Raw genomic sequence first — 18,393 nt, 5'->3', positions numbered from 1 at the left:
AAAACAGCTATGCTTGGGTTTTGCCTATGCGAAGCTTAACTCTGCAGCTGTGGGGAGGGGCTCCGGCCCTTTCTTGTCAGCATGGAAACTTCGGCTAAAACTCCCCCAAATCCTGTTTGAATCTCAGTTCTGAACTCACGTTCCACTCTGACCCTGAGGCCCGAGTGTCTCCAATGTGCACAGATTGAGTTGAGCATTACCAGAGGAAGCATCCAAGTTAGGTAAGAGGAAGGACTTCCTGAAACAGCAGGGCACTGCTGGGGGGATTTCTAAAAGACCCGGTTTCCGATATTTTGGTGAAGAGGTAAAAACTCTAGTCCTGTCTTAAGTTCTTTTCAGCCCATAGGAGTCCCCAGTCTTGGTAAAAACATGCAGCACATCCATCAGACATGCTAAAAATAAGACCCACCCTCCATCAAACTGTGGTCTTCGAACAGGACGGGGCGGTAATATGCAGAAGCAAAGAGTGAGTTAACTGGTAGCAGCAGGCACGGAGTCGGGAGTAGCCTGTGTACCTTCCACTTCCCTTGTGACCCCAGCCTGATAGGAGAGTCACTGAGCCCCTTGTCATCCTCTTCTGGGCTAAGTGGATTAGCTGAGGGTTGTGATCTCAGTGCCATTAGGACTGTTGGCACGACCCTCCTTGCCACCATGGGAAGCAGATCTGGCCTAACGTAATGGCCCTCTGGGCAATCCATCAAGCCCGGAGTACGGGGGGGGGGAAGCATTACTAGTGTTAATTTGGGGGAGTCTTTTATGGTGACTGGGAAAGAAATGGAAGGATGGTTGGGAATTTATTTATTTAAGTCATTCAGCAGGTTAGCGGCTGCCAGGGGTCTACGGAGGCCACCCCCTCCCCCATTTCTTCAAGGAAGGCCCCTCCCTAATCCCCGAAGCCCGGGCCTGATTACTTCCAGAGTTGGAGCCAGGACTTAGCAGGCTCTTGTTTCTCGCTGAGGTGCCTTATTAGGAGCACCTGGCATCATAAGCCTCTAATGGGAACCAGCGTTCTCCTCCTGCGTGACCGGTGACAAGTCGCCCTGTCAGCCGGAGCTCGGCCGTGCGAGGAAGTTCTTATTAGCTTTATGGTCAGGAGGGCTTGTCCTGTTCAGGAAATGAATGTTGCTGCTAAAGGTCCTCCACCCTGACCCCGGCGGTGTAACCTGTGCGGGCCTGGGAGACCCACTCAGGATGCTTGGGACTGTAGCCTCTCTCTGGTTCTCGTCATATGTAAAGAGGAGATCATTGTGGTGTGGTGCAGCCTTGAACTTTTGATTTATGCAGTGAGGGTAACTTAACTCTTTCTGAGCCTGGAGGGCTATGCAGTAATAAGACCCAGGATGCGTACCCAGGCATGTGTGAGCCCTCGTATGTGGGTGCATGCATGCTCTGTGTGCGTATGCACATGTGTATGTTTGTGCACCTGTGTGCATGTGTGAGTGCACGCCTGTGAGTGTGCACTTCTGTGTGTGTGCACCTGTGTGTAGTTGGGAAAGAAGACATATGGCCTATCAGTGGGCTGTGGATGGGAAGAGTGTTTTATCAATGGGAGGAGTGTTTTTATCAATGAGAGGAGTGTTTTAGGGTCTTTGTCTGTCTGTCTCTGTCTCTCCCTGTTCCGTCCTTTTCCCCTAGATTTCCTACAATGGTTGGCTGCACAGTGAGTGGTGAGTGGAGAGAACATGGTGTCTGGAAACAAAGATGGGCTCTTGTAGAAGCTGTGTGGACAGGGCAGGGTTCCCAGCCAGATGCATCTGGGTCAGCAGGAGGAAATTAGGAGCATGCCTTTTGGCATGGTGGTATCAGGTCAGTGGGATCATGGAGCAAACAACACAGACACATAGCCCAGTGCAGGTGCTCACTGGCCCAGGATTGTTGGTTTGAAAGGACACGCACCTCTCTTTAATGTCTCCTTCATGAAGTCAGATTAATAGAGTTAAAGAATAGTGCGTGTGTGTGTGTTTCTTTCAGTACATCAAATGTTCTCTCTTCCACCCCCTCATAGCTCTGAGTCCTTAAAAGCAAGGCCTCTCTGGTTGTCACATGGCCCCCCATGCCTGAGGGAATGTTTCTAAATGTGATTTTTTTTTTTTTTTTTTTGCCAAGAACAGTGGCGTCTGACCTCATTCTTAAGGGAAACTTTCTGCCTGCTTCGTTTTGAGAAAAAGATGTTTGTGAGTTGTCTGGCCAATGGATGCTCTACTTGGTCGCTGCTGGTTTAAAGTCCTCTGGTGACAAGGGAATACTGCACCTTGAGGGGAGGCCGTGGAGTGTGGCCTAGGAAAGAGGGGTCAGCGTGGGGGAAAACCTCTTTGGGAACCTTACAGATCTGTCTCTGTGTTTGTAGCATGGTTGACAGAGGCTCCCAGAAAAATACAAATAAGTGCTTTTCAAATTGTGGGGTTGGGGACGAAGAGACGTGACACATCGGTCAGCCAAGTTGAGCCCACTAAGCCCAGCGTTTTGAGGCTGAGGCATAAGCCCACACAACTGGACGCAAACTGTTAACTTCCTCTTAGACTTTTCTTCTTCCTTTATGTAGCAAATCTGCACACATCTCGTGAGTAATTCCTGCGCAGCTCAGGGCGGGGGAAAGGCGCAGGCCACATCAGGGATGGGAAGCGCTCAGTGCTGTCCTTTAAACCAAGGCTCCACTAACATTCGTGAGTCTGCCTCTCCACGTCCATCCCCATGCCCCTTGGCAGAAGGGCTGAAGATGGTATTTAAAATGCAGTGGGAAGCTAAACTGAATGAATCTAAAAACACTTCTTTTCTTGAAGTCCCATGGGGGCTTCCAGCACAGTGAGTTTTGGGGCCGCCACTCACTTTTTCATAATTCTCTTATTTTACTTTGTGTCCTGACAGCTATAAGAATGTGTTTGGTTCCCCCCCCCTCCCTTTTTGCCAAGTTGCAGATAAATACCACCTCCCCCAAGCCAGATTTCGGTGGTGTGTGTGTGTGGGGTGCAGACCAGAACACATCTTGGCATTCCTTCTTGCAAAAGTGAAAAATATCTCTGTTTGTAGTTAATTTTAGTGGCAAGCAGATCATGTTAACTGGGTGTAATTACTTCCAGATATGGCCGAGGGTTTTGTGTGTTGAGATGAAGGGCCTGGTAAGTGCTCACTTCCTGTGTAAATTAGCCTCTTCCATTCTGTCTTTCATTCTGGCCAGCCCTGGACTGTGTCATTCTCCTGCTCCCCCCCTCCCAGTCTGCAGCCCTGGGGGTGAGACTGCTTGCTCTGTCCTTCCTTCCGAGTGAAATTCTTTTGTCACTTACGGACACTTGCCTTGCTAAGTTTACACTTGGGGTGAGAAGGCCCTTGATGGTGTCCTGGCTGCCTCTGTCCCCACAGATAAGTCCTGAGAGTATACCCTAGTCATGTGACTTGCTTCTTAGCGATCACATCTTGTGTGTGCGTGCTCTTGAGAGAGCATGTGCATGCACATACACACATGTGTGCACATGTATATATGAGTGTGCATATGTGTATATATATGCATGCATGTGTGCCTGTCGGATGTTAGCCTTGGTTTCCTCAGGCACCCTCCACTTTCATTTTTTGGAGACAGTCTCTAAGCGGCATGGACCTCGCTTGATTAGGTGGTCAGATTGGTTGTCCAGCAAGCCCTAGGGGTTTGTCTGATTCTGCCTCCCCGGTGCTGGGATTATAAGGGTCCAATCACCATCCGCCCCCTTGGGTGCTTCTGCTAGAACTCAAATCCCCACGGTTGCACAGCAAGCACTCTTGTATCTGAATCATCTCATACCCCTTTATTTTTAGTGGATTTTTTTTGGGTCGCCCACAACTGTCTCCTTTTGGAGATCCCCCCCCCATCCCATCCTGGTCTGTATGTCTGACAGGGTCTCATCATGTATTTTCGGCTGCCCTAGGACTCACTGTGTAAACCAGGATAACTTCAAACTCATGCCTGCCTCTGCCTCCCGAGTGCCAGGTTGAAGGTGTGTGGCACTATGCCCAGCAGAACCTTAATCCTTTTACTTTTCCTACCTCAGCCAACAGGTCATGTCACAATGGTCAGGAGTCCCTGGAAAATGACATGGCTAGTGCCAGACAGAGGAGAGGGCTTATGTGTCCCATGTAAAGCCACTAATCTTGACCGAAGAGGGGGGACCCACATATGCACAGATCCTGTCAGAAAAGGAGAAGACCTACCTGAGCTGTTTCTGCCAAGTTATCTGGGTCCCCAGGATTAGAATGGAGGAGAAGGACATTCGACTTAAGTTCTCCTAAACTCTGCTTCTGCTCGGTGGCCAGCATTCTTGGTGCTGTTTGCACAAGAGGTGACTGTTTATCATCCTGCACTGGCTCTACTGATAACCCTTGTGGTCCCTGGAACAATCTACTAGGAACAGATGACTTGATAAGGGCCACCTTTCTCAGTGTGGGAAGATAAAACTGCGTAGGGGTCAGGTGAGGGGTGGTGAGTTAGTTAGGCACAGGGACCTGTGGAGGCTGTCAGATGGGGTGCAGTTGCGGGGAAGAACTTGAAGGAAGAGACTGTGGTTGCCTTGGGTAGCTGCATTGATCTTGTGATGTCCCAGTTTCCTGCCCTCACCTCTTTTCCCCCTGCTTCATGGAAACATCTAGAGACTGAAGTTCATGCTCAATCAGAGTGGGGAGGGGCGGTATTTGGCCATCTTTGCCTCTTCTGGTTTTTCCTTTTCCCAGTCTTAAAAGTTATTAAAATGGTGTCCGCCTGAACTCTTGTACCTCTTGCCAATATGCTGCTCTTGCTGGAAGCATCCAGGCAAAGGACAAACTTCTGACCCTCTCACCTGGTCAATAAGCTGCCTGATGTCAAACAAAAGAGTTTGGACTGGCTGCTGAAGGCAGGGTACCCAGCTGATAGCTTTGTTTTGATATCCTTGTGGTGTTTGCAGATCACGGAGTGGGCTATTTAGAGCAGGGGGTATCTGTGGGGGCAGACTGACTGGGAAGCACAAAGTCCAAGCGATGGAGAGATAGAACAGGGCAGCCAGGCATCAGGCATTTGTGGGGGGTGGGGTGAGGGTGGGGCAGGGTTCCCTGACCAGAAGAGAGGTTTTCTGGAAGGTGGTGGCAAGCATTGATTTTTTAGTCACTGTTGAGCTGGTGACAGGAATATAGTTAGTCTGCAGAGTGAGGTGTGAGGGCCAAGAAGCCAGGCACTACGATTTGCTAGCGGTGTACCTGGACAAGATGCCTCTCTTGTCTATGGCCTTGATGATGTGTTAGGTTGCAAATGCTCATCGAGGGGAAGGTGCTGGCTGAACTGGAACTCAGAATTATAGAGCTTTGAATGTTGATCTTTTGGCCCAAGGAAGGGGCCGTGACAGGAAGCAGTGAAGTTGTGACTGAATGGTGTCAGCCCTTTCTAGCAGCCAGCAAGTTAGATCATAGGGGGATCATGGAAGAGCAGCAGGAATGTAAGGGTCCTCACTTGGCCTGGGGCTAGGGCTCTGTTGATAGAGGATTGTCTCAGCTCTCTCAGAAGCCCTAGTCCAGTGGTGCATGGCTGAAGTCCTAGCAGGTGGGAGGTGGAGGAAAGAAGGGAAGACGCTCACGCCCTGCCTCAGGTTACATCGTGAGTTTGAGGCTAGCTTGGGCTACTTTAGATCTTGCCTTGAAAACGAAAACAAAATCCCTGCCCCCCCAAATAAGAAACAAACAACACCCCCAAACCAAAAACAAAACCAAAAAACCCAAAACTAAAACAACTAACCCCTCCAAAACAACAGCAAAGCAAGCAGTCAACCAAATGAAGGTGTCTTTGCAGAAAGCTGGTGTTGTAAAGAGACCATGTTTACCCTAGAAGTCTCTCGAACCCAGCAAGGCTGCCCCCACCACCCCCGATGTTTGGGACATCCATAGGACTTGAGGTCTACACTGTACTCTTTTTGCCTTGCCTTTGGGAGGGTTAACTTAGACTTTGTGTGTTGATGACCCTTGGGAATTCTGTGAGTAATGAACACTGTGGTGGGGGGCCTTCCTGGGAAGGCAGGATCTGGAAGATCCTCTGTAAGTATTGACTTCACTTCCCAGCTTAGGGAGTGGAGGAGCCCTGGCCAAGACCCCTCTGATTACTACAGTGTTTCTGCATTTGTGGTTCAGCCTCTGGTCAGTTTGGGTTCCCGGGAAGTCACATTGAATCACCACCACCCCCGACAGGACAGACAGACAGACACACACACAGACACACACCCCTGCAACTTAGGCATCACCAAATTAAGGTCATAGTTGGGAAGAGTGGACTAAGATTTTACTTAAGATACCCTAAGGCAGGTACGAAGCCTGGTTTTGAATCCTGATTGCACCTTTGGTGAAGGCTCCAGCAGAGTAAGGAGTGCGCATGTTCGAATTCTAGGCTGGTCCCCAGCACAGACTCTATGTAGGGTCTCAGTTTCCTTTCCTAACAGTGTTATGAGGTCAGGATGGGGGGCCGTTCGCTTCCTGTCTGCCCTGGAGCCGCGGTGGCAAGCAGCCCCTCTGAACACACCTCAGCCTGGTTGCTCTGTCTAACTTCAGTGACTGACCCAGCAGTCCGGCTGGGCAGAGCCCGTGCTCAGCCTGTGTGCCCTCCCTTGCATTATTTATAGTAAACCCCATGAGCACAGAGTGCTAAAGCGGAAGGGTGAGTCACCCATTGAAACCATCGATGACATAAAAACAAGCAAAATGCTTACTGTGTGTTTTGTGTAGTATTTCAGGGCAGGTTGTGCTAATTTGAACACTCCTAAACTGGATCTGTGAAAGTGTGTATGTGTGGGGGAGGGGAGGGAGTTAAGGTTCAGCCGGAGGGAAGCTGGTTACTGAAAATCTGCTTCCAGGCCTGTGCTCTGTCCTTGGCTGCCCTCAGAGCCCTCTTCAGGTTCCAGAGGAGTGCTGGCTCCCTTACTGTGGGTCGCCTGTGTCTCTGGAGGGTTAAGGAGTGGCGTCTGTCGGGGGAGGGGTTGGATTCTACATCTCTGTCCCTGCTCTTGCTTCCTGCTGAGGAAGGCACCCCCTGCTTTCTATGGACGTTGCTCCGTCGTTTGGGGTGACTAAGAGTCATGAGACCATGTAAGAGTTGACAGGGTCTTTTGGGGCTTTTATTTCAAAACGTTGGATTAGGGAGGAGCTCTAGGGAGGCTCTGTGATTTGCCGAAGACCACATAGCAAGTTAGTGGCCACATCAGGACTAGAAAGTGGATCTGTCACTCTCTGTCCCCCTTAATTCCTTCTTTACAACCCTGCCAGGAACTGCACAGGCTTGATTCCCTCGTCCCACTGACTTGAGAACTATTTCAAACCTTTGTCACTGAGCAGGGGTCAGGTGTGTTTTGGCACAGGGACTTGAGTTTGTCCCCACCCCACCCTCAGTCTCTTTTCTGTCAGCCTGAGTTGTCAAACATCTGTCAAGTCTTTCATTGGTGAGGGGTAATATCTGTGTCGGGAGGGGTTGAGATGCCAAGACTGCTCAGGGGCTTACCCCTGAGCTCAGAAATTAAGCAGAGTTAAAAGTATTTGGAGACTCTGGGGTGGTTGTGGCGCATGCTTTTAATACCAGCACTGCAGGTTAGAAGCAGACACATCTCTGTGAGTTCAGGCCTGGTCTACCGATCGAGCTCCAGGACAGCTAGGGCTACCCAGAGAAACCCTGTCTTGAAAAAACCAAAAATAAAAGTACCTCAACCGTATGCGTTGGCGTCTGCGATGGAGTGGAAGGTAACGGAAGGACCACACAGGAGAGCCATGTATAGCCAGATGAGTCAGCTTCCCACTGGAGGTGCTTTGGTAAAAGCTCACTGAGTTCGTTTGTGATTAACAGGGGGTGGACCTCGCAACAAAGGCGTGTGTGGGGTCTTGCTCACGGTGAGGGGCATTTCACCTGGGAACCTTACCCTGTAACTGTTGTGCGGTAAAGAGAGGCAGCCCCAGAATTCTAGGTAGGGTGACATCGGAGTGGGTTGTTGAAGGACAAGTTGAATTCAGGGTATGGTGTGACTCACACCTGCAATCCCAGCGTTCGGGAGTTTAGATGGGAGGAGACCTGGGCTACTGTGTAAGCTACCTCGTCAAACCCAAAAGTAGGATGTGATGTTTTTGGTTTGTTTGTTTTGTCCCGAGGCATGGTTTCTCCGTGTAGCCGTGGATGTGATGGAACATTCTCTCTAGACCAGGTTGTCCTTGAACTCAGAGTTCCTGCCTGCCTCTGCCTCCCGGTTGCTGGATTAAAGGCGTGTACTGCCATGTCTGATATCCAAAAGTAGGGTTTAAAGATGGAAACAGAAAGTGGGAACCTGTGTTCAGACCCAGGAGACAGTAGAAAATCTCTTCATCTGTCAGGGTTGGGGGGGCGGTCATCCATGCTGCGGTGGGGATATGGGTCGGCATCCCTTGGGGCTGCCCTAAATGTTGGCCCAGGCCTAGAGAAGGCAGAGAATGAAGAAGATAACAGAGAAAACCCCTGGATGCTCCGTAAACCCGTGTTCAAATTGTGACCCTTGCAGACACTACGGCTGGAAGATCCCAGATACTGTGGCCAGCTTATCCCCTCAGGGAAGGATTCTGAGGGTTTCAAGTTATGTCCTTAGCCTCACCACATAGCCCAGGGAGCAGTGTCAGTCATTGTTCAATAAATGAAACTGTTGGTCAGTTTGGATTATATCCTGGGGTAACTGGGAACCTTGGGAGGTGTTTTGAGAAGGGAACCTGGCTAGAACCCCACACTGATGTCACCTCCATCGAGCGTGTCTTTTACTGTCCCTATCTTCTTTCCTATCTTGGAGAGTTGGTCTGAAAAGGAGCTTTGAGGTTGACTGATGGTCCTAGAGAGAGAGCCCCCCCCCCATGTCTCCTATCTGACACTCACCCTCACCACCTCATCTCTGAGGGCAGAGAGCCAAGGAGCTCTGGGAATGAGGGCCTTCAGCCTGCAGGATCAGAGAAATAGTAGGTACTATGCCACTGGTCCCCAGACTGTTACTGGTCTCCCTGACTCTCTTTTAATAGCAATGTGAAGGCCCAAAGTTAGACTAACGGTCAAGCCTCGCTTCTCGCCTACACTGACAGCCCGGCAGAGCTGGAGGCTATCTCTCACAGCCCATTCCGGGCTGTGGTTGTCACACCATGCAATGTCTGTAAACCGACAGTGGCCAGGGGAGATAAGGGCCCCCGTTGTGTAATGAGAGCCGTGGGCTGTTTGCCCGATGGATCTGGCCCCTGGGTAACTGCTAACCTCAACGGAGGGGCGGCTGGCTCGGCAGCGCCCAGGCCCCCTCGCCAACTTGCCGGGGCCTTTTTGTGGTTGGATAAAGGAAGCTCATATAGGCCGCCTGCCGTGTGGAGGCCTGGCCCACAGGGCTGGCAAGGTTCTCTTCTTTGTCTTTTTTGATGTTGATGGTTGATGGTGTGTGTGTGTGTCTGTGAGAGAGAGAAAGAGAGAGAGAGAGAGGAGAGGGGAGAGAGGAGAGAGAGAGAGAGGGGAGAGAGGAGGGGAGGAGAGAGAGAGAGGAGAGGAGAGAGGGGAGAGGGGAGAGAGAGAGAGAGAGAGAGAGAGAGAGAGAGGAGAGAGAGAGAGAGAGAGGAGAGAGAGAGAGGAGAGGGGGGGGAGAGGGAGAGGGAGAGAGAGAGAGAGAGAGAGAGGGGAGAGAGAGAGAGAGGAGAGAGGAGAGAGAGAGAGAGAGAGAGAGAGAGAGAGAGAGAGAGAGAGAGAGAGAGGAGGGAGGGAGGGAGGGAGAGAGAGAGAGAGAGAGAGAGAGAGAGAGAGAGAGAGCGCAAGAGCACAACGTGAGCGAGGGAACCCAACACAGTCTGTCTGGGCATCTCCCATTTTGTTTTAGTATAAAATAAAATGAATATTGCAAGCTGAGAGTCCTCTGGGCTCTGGGTCCCTGAAACCTGGGAACCCTGACTGGGAAAGAAAGATGGCCGAAGTTTCTAGAAGCCAGCAGATACTTGCAGGAGCAGCAGAGGGGGCTGTGCTGTTGCTGTTTCTAACCACCTTCCGTCCCTGGATGCATAGGTGGGCTCCAGCATGTGTCCTTTGCCTTTTTAGGAGTGACCGAGCCCAGACCCTTGGCTTCTGGTGTGTCCCGGTTCTGTCAGCTGGCCATCGGCTGAACTGGACTTAGGTGGTCCTGTTTGTCAGTCTACCACTTGCTCCGTGTCCCCCATCAGAGAGGTTTTGTGACTCTCTGAGCCACTTGCTCCAATTCTGGGGTTCTCAATGGGTCTCAGTAATCCTTCCTGGGTAGGGGGCCACAGAGACTTGGCCAAAGCCCCTAGCTGTGTTTTGTATTTGTGTCTCTCTCATCTGGGCAGTGGCTTCCCTTAAACCAGTTCCTCCTGACATTCTCTCAACCCTCTTGTGAATGTCTGAATCTGTAAAACTTTTACATCCCTGTTCTCCTGTTCTGATCACTCAGGGGTGCTTGTGTTCAGTGGCCTAACCACGTGGAGCTGCCCAGTTTAGAAATGAACCGTGCTCTCACCTTCATTGTTTAACACATTAGGCTTGCATTAAGAATGCTCTCCTCCGCGCGTGTCTTTCCTGTTATTTGTACTGTGTGCACTTGGTTATTGCTGAGCTGTCTGATTGATCCCCAAGGCTGAGGTGGTATTTTTTTTCTCCCAGAGAGGGTAGGTATGTTCTGTTTGTTCCCGTTAGCTTGGATGGGAGGTTCTTTTAGTTGGAGGTTGCTTTGTGTCCCGTAGGGTTCCGGCTCAGGGATGGGCAGGTGCAGGAGGAGACTGGTGATTTAGAGGATTCAGAGGCAGTGGCTCATATTGATTTTTAGCTTATCTGACCCTTTAGCTTGAGGCTGCCCTTCCCTCAAAGTGTCCGGTGTGGCCGTGAGGGCGACTGAGAAATGGAACGTATGCCATCCCTTTTCCGTGCATTAATTAGGGCCGAGAAATCCATGATTTAGAGGGGTCTCAGCTCCTGGAAGAAGGCTCTAGAGCATGCTATAAAGATCTGTAGCCAAGATCTGGGGCCAGCCGGAAGATCCCCAGGTAGCGGTTGGTCAGGGGAGATGGTGCCACTGAGGTGGGCGGGTGTTCAGGTGGGCAGCCAGGCAGGAGGGCAGGCAGGGAGAACCTGGCTCTTCCCCTACACACGCTGCTGTCTTCTCTTTTCACCATCTCCCTGATTTCATTTCAAATATTCATCAAGGCCCACCCAGGGCCAGCTATATGGTGGTGCACACCTTTAATGCCAGCATTCAGGAGACAGAGGCAGGTGGATCACTATGAGTTTCAGGACAGCATAGTGAGTTCCAGACCACCAGGGCTCCACAGAGACACCCTGTCTCACAAAACAAACAAACAAGCAAGCAAGCAAGCAAACACAAACCAAACCAAACAAGTTCCACTCAGGGATGGCTACTGTTTGGAGAGTCATCAGGATAGCCATGAATAGTCAAGACAGAAACCATTTTTATTGAGCACTTACTGTGTGCCAAGTGGTTCTCACAGTGTGGAGAAGCACAGGACCGAGAGAGATCTAAACTGAAGCTTACAGCAAGACGGAAGACAGTGGTGTGTGTCCAGCTGTGCGTGGGCTCATGCTCAACGATTGCATGACTGAAGCTGAGGAGAGCAGAAGAGAAGGGCGCAGGGCTGATGGAAGACTTAGGAGGACTTCCTGAAACAGGTGGTACCTGGCTGGCCCTTGGAGTATAGATAGCTAGGGCATTGATAAAGCACGTGTGCTCAGTGGTTGTCATCTGTAGTTAGAGGGGAGCAGAGATGTGGCAGTGCAAGAGTGGAGGCAGGGATGGAGTCATGTGCTAGAGTGTAGGACCAGTGTGGGGCATGGGAGCCTCTGAGGGAGAGTGAGTTGGGACCAGACCTGGAATGCTTTGGCTGCTGCAGTTTGCAACGCATGGCTGGTTGGTATTGGATGACAGAAATCAGCAGAGGGAGTATGTGGTAAGATACATATGTGTTTGCTCAGGATGCTGTATCCTCTGTGGTTACCTGTCTACAGGTCTAGTGGAGGGGCTGGGTGATGAAGGGGTCTTATTGGAGACCTGAGCTGTAGGTACTGGCTTTCTCAGATGCTCTTAATGAGACTGAATGGGAACATTGTTATTAAAACTTTCTGAGACTTAGGTTTTTTTCATGTAGCCCAGGCTAGCTTCGAACTTGTTACGTAGCCGAGGTAACCTTGAGTTCCCGATCCTTTCACTTTCCTCTCCCGAGTGCTAGGATTATAGGTGTGAACCAACACACTCAGTTTATGTGGTGAACCCAGAACTTCGTGCATGCTAGGCAGGTACTTTTTTCAACTGACCACAGCCCTCAGCTGTGAATGGAGATGCTACACTGACCACACCCATGCCCCTTTCCGTAATCACTCTGCAAAGATGCTCCACGTCAGAGCAAACTCAGTCCCAGGCCTCGAGAGAGCAGGATTTGGATGGAAAGTCTTTTTTGTGAATAGCATTCATACCCCCTTATTGGATCATGGCCACCTGAATGGTCCCCCTCTCTGTGTTTGTCCCACTCAGCTTTCAAGACCTGGTCCAGGCAGGCTCATCTCAGCCATGCCACCACCCTGGAGCTAGGGTCCTTTCTCCTTTTTGTTTCCGGCAGCAGTTGGAGCTTACGCCATCTGCCCATGAACTCAGTTGCCTTAGTAACTTTTTGGAATAGCCTGTTTTCTGCACAGGAAAACGTGGTCTGTGGGGACAGTAGTTAAGGTTGGTCCCCTCAGCTTATGCTTGCTGGTGATGTCATGAGGAACATAGAGTAAACACTAGGCAAACAGCAGAGTTTAGACCCACTTTGCCCATAATTCATTTCTTCTCTGCAAATTCAGACTTCCAGAATCGCGTAGTGCAACAGTTGGCCAACTGATGATGATGCTGTTACTTCAAAGGTGGCAGCCAACCTGAATGGCGAGCCTTCTGCCCCTTTCCCCGCTTCCCCCTGCATTCCTTTAAACTCTCCCTAGGTACAGGCAGCCTTTCTCATACACAGAACTCTGGCATCTGAAGCAGTCCCAGATCGGCTTCTTTCTAAGTGGCCATCTCTGTGGCCCCTAGAATCCGTTCCTCCAGGCATGAAATGCCCAGTGCAGGCTAAACATCCCTAATCTGGAAATCTGAAACCTTGTGAGCTCCAAGAAGCAAAGGATCTCAGATTTCAGATCAGAGATGCTCAGATCTAAAGAGCTCTGGGGTCCTGGGTGGTGGAATGGCTCCGTGGATAAAGGAGCTTTCTAGCAAGTCTGAAGCCGGAGTTCAGGCCCTGAAACCCACATGATGGAAGGAGAGAACCAACTCCTTGTGGGTTTTCTGATCTCCACACATGCTGTGGTGAACACACACACACACACACACACACACACACACGCCTATGAATGGATGAATGAATGAATGAATGAATGAATGAATGAATGAATTTAGAACTTTTCAGAATCTGAAATCCTTCTGGTCCCGAGCATTTCTAGGAAGGAGAAAGTTGTGGTGTACTCTCAGTGTGTCACTAGACGCTGAAGGTGACCATCTCCCTCAGAATGAGGGTGCTCCCGGTGGGCCTGTCTCTCTTCTCTTGTGTCCTTCCCCTCCACCTCTCTTTCTTGGCAGTCCCATGGTTTCTGTGAATGCCTGATGAGATCAAGTCTCCTAATATTAGTCGTGTTTTTTTTTTCTGTGTGCGTGTGCATGCGTGTGTACACACACGTGCTCCATTCCCTTTGCCTGCTTGGCAGAACAGTTCTGCCAGAAACCAGACAGAGCCCAGTGTCTTTCAAACGGCTGTAACCCTGTTGCTCTAGAGTCTTGTCTGTCTTCGTGTGGGGCTCTGTCCTGTTCCAGGCACTTATCTTTGGCCTTCGGTGTTCGCGTGTCCAACCCCTTTGCCTTCCGTATCCACCATCACCCTCTTCGAATAATCTCCTGTAGGTCCTGGGCTAGTCGACCTCCGTCCCATGCTCTCCTCACCACATCCGTCATAAGCAGCACTCTACTCTCGAGCTATCAAGACACTAGAGAATTCTTTGTTCAGTGTTCAAGCCCTTGGTGAGCCTCGATCCCAGCTGTGTGTGTACTGACCCCTTTTTCTCAGCCTGTATTGTAAGACAGCCACCTCTCGGGAAAGGGCCATCTTTTTCTTGAGTCTGTGCTACAACCTTGAAATGCATACTTGCATGTCCTTCTTTATGCCTTGCTGTGTGGTCCAGGCCTCAGTGCGAGCGTGGCCACTGCCACCTGCTTTAGGAGCCTCTTTCTGATGCATTCATGTCTACCCTCCACTTTCAAGTGGACTCAAACCCCACTTGGGACTGCTTTATATGACACAGTTCTGGAAGGCCGACCTCCAGGGCAAGCCAGGATGGAGGGGTGAGTGCTGGCTGGTTCCTTGCTGTGATTTTTCCTGGGGTTCATTTTCTAGGCACTCTTGGAAGGCAAGGACTCAGGCTCAGCATCTGTTGGTCCGGTGAACCTTCTTCCTGTATTCTTTTATTTTCACTCATTCATTCTTTGCAGCAAGCCTGACTCACTCCTCCCTCCCTCCCTCCCTCCCTTTGGAGACAAGGTCTCATGTAGTTCAGGGTGGCCTCACACTTGCTGCACAGCTAGAGATGACCCTGCGTCTTAGATCTTCCTGTCCTTACCTTCCTGAGAGGGGTTAGAGGTGTGACTGGTTTCCATCCCTTCCTCGGGAATGCAGAGGGCAGGATCTCCCAGTTCAGTTCCAGTGTGCCCACTTGTGCACCATGGGATGAGTGGGCACCTAGGCTTGCCAGACGCCATTTCGAGCCTGCACTTTGTGAACCCGATGTCCGGGTGAACTGGAAACAGAGACGAGAGGGAACTTGGTGGAGTGTGTGAGGGGGTGGTCACCCCTTCTCCTTTCTACACCAGATGGAAGGCGTTGGGGGCTGCCCTGGGGTGACCAGCCAGTCTTCAGAAAGGAAGCTGGGGGTTCTGGGACACTTGGCTACTCTTGTTCCCTGCTGAGACCGTTCCTATAATTAAGATGGGAGGTTCAGAGGGGGACACTCAGAGCTCAGCTGGGCCATGGCCATCAAGGAAAGACAAGTAGCATTACTGCTTTGAGCGCCATTTTATGGATGAGTGACCAAGCCTCCCCCTTTCCCCCATCCCCATGACCAGCACAGTAGTCATCCCAGGTGACTTTTTATCTTTGCTGTGCTGTTTGCCTTCACAGACTGCCAGTGGCTGAAAGGGACAGGAGAGGCCTCCTTCCTGAAATGGTGACTTCATCTGGGCACATCAGCATCTGAGTCCTGAGTGTATGGGAAAACATTCTTGTTTCATTCTCACAGTCCTAGTACAGGGGGTGGTGGGGAGACGGCCTTTTGAATTCTCAAATTTTCCAACTTGAAGCCTCACTGGCCTAACCTTGGAGGTCCTTGGTGAGTAGGAAGTGTCTGTTTTTAGTATAGGAGGTTGGTCAGTCCTTGGGTAAGATCTTTCATGGTGGCACCTGGTTTTCTGCTGATGGACGACAGTTTGGAGACCTGTGTAGCGTAGGTCATGTCTGGGTAGAGCTTTCAAATCTTTGGTTCAGAGTTCCAGCTTACTGGGCCTCCAATCCTGGGGATCCCAAGGACTCATTCTCTTGGTTGTTATACAGGGTGGGTGGGGTCTGTTCTTTCCTGGTTATGCCCAACCGGACCCTTTGGCATCTCAGATGACCTTTCCTACAAGATACAAATGGCCAGATCAGGCTCTTGATTTTTTTATTCTGCAGCATTTTATCTCCATTGGAAAGTTAAAGAAATTTGTTAATGACTTTATTATGTTCCCCTCCCATACCCTCTTTTCCTTTTGTGGAGCTGGTTATGAAACTAAGAGCCCTATATGTGTTCACATGCTCTCCTATTGAGCTGCATACCTAATGGTTCAGTTGGCATAGTGGACCCAAGTTTAGATCCTAAGCACAGAGGTTTGTGTGCCTGTAATCCCATCGCTGGGACAGTGGAGATAGGCGTGTTCCTAAAGCTTATTGACCCATCAGGAGAGAAATCAAAGAGCTGCATGTTCAATGAGAGACTGTCTCAAAAGATTGAGACAATAATTCCTCAATCATTGAAGGAGATAGAGTTGGCCTATGGTCTTCACATGCAAGCACATTCATATGTACAACACATACACATATACACTACATACATACACCATACACACACACACACACTACATACACATACTCATATACACACACACTACATACACATACACACACACTACATACACATTCACATACACACATACTATATACACACATACACACACACTACACACATACATACTACATACACACACACTACATACACATACACTACATACATACACACACACTACATACACATACACTACATATACACACATACTACATACACATACACATACATACACACACACTACATACACATACCATACACACACATACTACATACACATACCATATGCACCACACACATACACACACACTACATACACATACACACACACACCACACACATACACACACATTTGTTTTCCTTTATTCTGTTTTGAGATGGGGTCTCACTAAATTGCCTAGATTGGCCTTGAGCTTACTGTAGCAAGATGTGCCTTGAACTTGTAATTATCTGCTTTAGCCTCATATGTAGATAGGATCACAGGCCTCTGCCCCCAGACCCAGCACAATCCTCCCCCTCCCTGTCTCTCTCTCATCTGTCTCCTTCTCCCCTTCTCTTTAAATTTAAGATTTCGTTTGTCTTCTCTCTGCCCCTTCCCTGAGCAGAACTTGTGACTGTCTGGGTGGTATGGGGGTGGACTAGGGGCTGTGCATCCTCCTTCCCGACCATGTACACAGAGCAGTGTGGTTTTCATGAATAAATACCACCTTCTCGTGCCCTTGCCCGTCTACCTGCCTACTCTAGCTGTGAACTTCCAGTTCTTAGTCTGTGTGCAGCAGGTCTTGTCCGGGTAGATGCTGGTGGCCGTGGTAAAGATAGATGTGGAGTGGGGTGCTTGTGGAAGGGCTTTCTCTGTGTTTAATGAGTTTGGCTGTTACTTCATTGTGATCTTTTCCACTTCAATTTCTTTCCCCTGTCCCCCAGCCCCTCGTGTGACATGGCTTCTGTTTGCACTGGAGGCTTGCTGGTGGAGTTTCCTCTGTGTGTGTCTGTGACTGAGAGCAGACTCTAATTTCTTCACAGTCAGCTAGACAAAGAAATGAAACCCATTGTCTTACCTTCTCACTCTTCCCCAAAGTCCAGCTACAGGGCTTGGGGATGGTTTTTCCCTGTGATGATCTTAAGTCTTGACTAGGCCATGTACTGCCTCTTCATTGGCACCCTGGGGCCAGCCTGGGCTTCAGGGACCTGAGGGTCATTGGTGTCTGGTGGGCTGAGTAGAATACTAGTCTGCGTCTCAGCGCCATTACTGTAGAGAAGAGCAAGTCAAGCAGCTGTCTTTAGCTCTTAACAGCCCTGATCTTGGTGAAAGGGGACACTTAGGTCTTCCAGGGCTGCCTACAAAGGGTGGGGAGTGTTTCTGGGCATTTTGTCACAGCCAGTTTGGGTTGAGGTAAGAGCAGGTAAATGAAAGGCCTGGACTGCCTGGTGGATAGAGAATCCCATCTCTCTCTCTCTCTCTGTCTCTCTGTCTCTCTGTCTCTCTGTCTCTCTCTCTCTCTGTCTCTCTCTGTGTCTCTCTCTGTGTCTCTCTCTGTCTCTCTGTCTCTCTGTCTCTCTCTCTCTCTCTCTCTCTCTCTCTCTCTCTCTCTCTCTCTCTCACACACACACACACACACACACACCTCTGGCTACTCTTGACTCTGTTCCTGGTCAGGACATAGAGTGGGGCTGATCCTGCCCTTGTGGGAATGATGGGATTCCTACCCCCAGCCCTGGCTTTGTTGGATGATCTGGGCATGTGAACATCCTCATTCTGCATGGAAATAAGCCCTGGAGGAGATTCCATGTTTCTCTCACTTCCTTTTCTCCAAAAAAGCAGATCGGTGGACAGCGACGTACTCCTCATGGAGCCCTTCTCCCTGTCCCTATTTGGTTTAGATATTTTTCTCTGTACATTAAATCACCTGTAGCACTGGAGAAAGAAAAGAAAAAAGAGAAATCATACTAGCTCTTTGGGACATGTCATGTGTAAGGGCTGGTTCTTTATAGTCATTGAGACTTCTCTTTCTGTATCTGTGCATTTGGAATAGCGTCGATGTCAGTACCTCAGCCACTGTGCGGTTGTCCAGTTAGCGCTTCAGCCTAGGCACTCATAAACACTGCTGTTTGGATCTTGTGGTAAAACAAAAACCCAATGGGTCCACTTATCTAATCTGAGGTGAGGGTTTACTCAAACACAGGGAGGTTTAACTCTTGGTTAATCAAGGACATATGTCTTCCCTGTGGGTTGCAAAGCCGTGGCTGTC

At 50.0% G+C, this 18,393-nt stretch overlaps 1 protein-coding gene across 2 annotated transcripts in view; it reads left to right on the top strand.

Annotated features, from left to right (window-relative positions):
• Window positions 1-18,393, top strand: part of Zbtb16 (zinc finger and BTB domain containing 16) — a 179,530-nt gene that overhangs the window by 12,301 nt on the left and 148,836 nt on the right. The gene's annotated exons all lie outside the window — the stretch shown is intronic.

Source organism: Rattus rattus, chromosome 8, assembly GCF_011064425.1.
Source record: "Rattus rattus isolate New Zealand chromosome 8, Rrattus_CSIRO_v1, whole genome shotgun sequence".
Taxonomy (NCBI): Eukaryota; Metazoa; Chordata; class Mammalia; order Rodentia; family Muridae; genus Rattus; species Rattus rattus.
Note: the sequence above shows the minus strand (reverse complement) of the source record. Positions and strands in the feature narration are given on the sequence as shown.